The sequence below is a fragment of the Fopius arisanus genome, unplaced genomic scaffold, assembly GCF_000806365.1.
Source record: "Fopius arisanus strain USDA-PBARC FA_bdor unplaced genomic scaffold, ASM80636v1 scaffold00032, whole genome shotgun sequence".
NCBI lineage: Eukaryota > Metazoa > Arthropoda > Insecta > Hymenoptera > Braconidae > Fopius > Fopius arisanus.
The window spans coordinates 1,177,756-1,181,307 of NW_011887771.1; positions in this window are offsets into that span (position 1 = coordinate 1,177,756).

Consider the following 3,552-nt stretch of genomic DNA (forward strand, 5'->3'; position numbering starts at 1 on the left):
TCCCTCAATTCGGCAATAAATCTTATCCCCCCACTACATATAAAATCCGTCTATTTGAAATACGTGGGCTTATTCAGAAAAGTAAGAGAGAACAGGGAACGAAAAAGTTGGCAAAGTCTTTTGGGGAAACACAGGGAAGACTGTTATATTCAACGGTTTTAGGGCTGTTGGGGGTGGTGCGGGGAGGAGGCAATGTTGGATGTGATGAGGAGGCGAGGAAAGAAAGAAAAGTTGAAAAAGGGAGTCTTCGGGGTCTTCCACATCCCTCTCAACCCCCCAACCCCGTCCAAACTCTGTTCCAACCCCTCACCCACCCCTCACCAACCCCTCACCAACCCCTCACCATCCCCTCACCAACCCCTTCCTCTCTTACACTCTAAAAGCGATTCTCGTCTAGCCATTTTCCTACTATCTACTCTTACTATATGGTTATCTGCAGTAGGTGTACATGGCTTTGCACCATCTCTCTCAGTGTCTCTCTCTCGAGAGCGACTTAATCCCCGGGTATTCAGCCTGAGAGGAAACGACGATAAAGAGATAGATTGTGTTTGGTCGACTGGTGACTCGGCCGTGTAATGGTGCACTGGGTCCCTCATCATCATAAACGTTAGTTTGGGTTTGCATCAGCAAACGCAAACCCATGGAGAAAATGTCGTCGGGGAATGGCACAATGCGACAATCCTTTTGGAATCCTTTTTTTTTTTTTTTTTCACCATCTCCCTAAGAAAACAACACGAATGTATGTAGCGTTAGCGCACATGTATGCATAATGCATAGGTAATATGATTGCATGATTTTAAACTACAAAGTTGAGAAATTGCGATTTGTGGTGGCTCTACCTCCGGGATTATGAAATTTTCACGTTGTAATTTACCTGGAATTTTTAATTTCACAAAATTTGCCGACAATTTTACACTGGGTCGAGACGAATTCAAGCGGCATTGTTCTCTGCGTCAGCTTTGTACTGCATGAGAGAGGGGGAAAAAAGAGAATTTGCATGAAAATATACCTGGGGGTAACCTACCTACATGTCTCGAGTGTTACGAGAGTCAGGATGATGGTAATATCTCATTCAGTGTCGTGAGACGATGCAGAAGGATGGGGGACTGATTGTGGAGAAAGAGTTCGCCGCTCTATTTATGGTAAAAGCACATCCGCTTGGAATTATTAATTCAGAACTGGAGATTGAGGGTGAGGTATTCTAGGGGCTTCGTTATTTTGGAATCAGGAGGAACAATGGACCCGATGAGAGAAAATCAGGCGATTCCGACGGGAATATGATATCAACGTTCAATATCAATTTATTAGCAAAAAAAATTGATAACAATGGTGAAATGTCAAGAAATATTACATACATACATATTCCCTAGAAATTTTTATGCAATTATTCAGTTAGTACTCACAAATCCCATTCTTTCTGCACGAAATTTCCAATTGGAAAAATAAGAAAATTATATTCAAGGTTCACAAACAACCGCGAAAATCGCCATTCGCTCTGAAAAAATTTGGTGATTCAATTGAAAAATTACGTAATAGTATTAACAGTAAATAGTATTGCAGCGAAAACGGTGGAATTGATTTATTGAAGGGGACTGTCCTCAATTGGATAAAAAAAGGCAGTTTTTCCGCGAGTTCTCTTTCAAGTGAGAAATTAAAAATATTATTTTACGTGACGTTAATTATTGTATGAGTTATTACGGCGGAACAATAAGGGATGAGGGAGAGAGGGGGTTGGGATAGAGTAGTAGTGCGCTTTTGGAAAGTGGAAAATGCCAGTTCGGTGAGAGTAAATTCAGTCTGGCTTGTGAGGGACTAAAGATCGTCGGTGTAATCACATTAGCGGATCCATTAGCGAGTGACTGGCGCCAAAACTCAACTCGCTTTTGATTGTCTGTGCGTTTCAGTGTCGTAAGGGGGACCTCTTGCCGCTCCAGAGTAAAGAGAGGCATCAAGGGTTTGAGGGGAGGCTTTGAGGGAGAACAAATTTACCAGTGGATCATACCCTATTTCAAATAGAACTAATGACAATTCACTCAGCCCTGAGACGCTCGGTGTTTAAATATTTTTACATTTAATAACCGTGAAAGACTCGAGTTGAGGGAAAAATTACTGGAGAATGTGCAAGTACAAAATTCCTATGGAGTTAACGAAATGAGGAGTCTCTTCGAGAGGTGAGTTATTATAAATATGAGGCTGTAAAATCACTGGACAAGGGGCGAGGGGCGTGGGAAATGAGTTAGTGGAATTGGAGAGGTAAATAATGAGTCGGGGAATTAAAAAGTTTTATGTATTGGAAGTTATTGGCTCCGGGGAGAAAAATTATTTCAAAGTTCCTGGGGAATTGGACGGATGGAGACGACGATGTTGAGGTGAGTTGTCGCTTGGTTCGACGATTTTTAGAGTAATTGGGGAGAGGAATCACATAAATTGCACAATTGTGCAGATCTGGTGAGAATATGCCTTAAAAATTTTAGATTATTTTTTTAATTTGTTTTCCTTTTATTTTTTATACTTCTCCTATCTTCAATACATTTTTTATGTCACATTTTGATGAGAGATTATTTTGTTATTTAAATGAAATTAATCATAAATTTCATTATCCTTGCAAATACTCAGGTATATAATTTCTAATTGTACATGAACGGTTCTAGGAGTTATTCCTCCAAACAAAAATTCCCAGGACGAAATTCCCTCATGAAAAATCCCGTGAAAAAACATCTCCCGTACAAAATTTCCCAACCAATGACTACAGCTACTGCAATGACGTAAAATGAAGAGGAAATGAGAATTATATTGGATTCAATTGTATGGCCGAGGTATCTTTGAAAAATGACGATTTAAAATAATAATGAGGGAACTTCAAAGAGAATAAAAGAGCATGAGGTAGGGTTTTATTAGGAGAATTTGCGGGTATTTTGCGTCGAATTCTGCCACTTAATAATAACAAATTGAGGCGATTTGAAGTAACCCCTGGAGGAAAGTAAGAATTCACATGAAATGTTCAGCTGACTAGATTGAGAGGCCTTTGGCGCTGACAAGGTGGAGGAAAGAGGACTCGTTGGACTCGTTGGAGATATGCTCAGTATATACTGGATGCGGATGCGCTCGGTTGGCTTATAGGTACTCGGAACCCGCAGGGTATTATTAGGATCAGACCCCAACGTAATGACTTAATACCACGCAACTGTGTTGGTTGTTTCGATGGGGCCCATGTGCGTGTTTCTTGCTACCTCTTCCAGACCGTGAAACGACATACAGCGGTGAAAATCCACGCCAAAAGGCAAAAAAACAATAGCCTGAAAAAGAAAGGAAAAAGCAAATGAAAAGTATCGGTTGAAAAAAAAAAAAACCATAAAATTCGTTCACCTTCACTGGATTTACACGTTCTTTAATTAATAATGATAATAATCGTATTGCAGTAATACGTGCATAAATGCAGTAACTGGTCTCCGCCGAGACGGGATTACTAATGACTTCATCAAGGCACGCTGCTTGCCTAGACGTGATTAAAGTAATTACTCTCCTGTACATACACCGCTAGGTTTTCTCTAT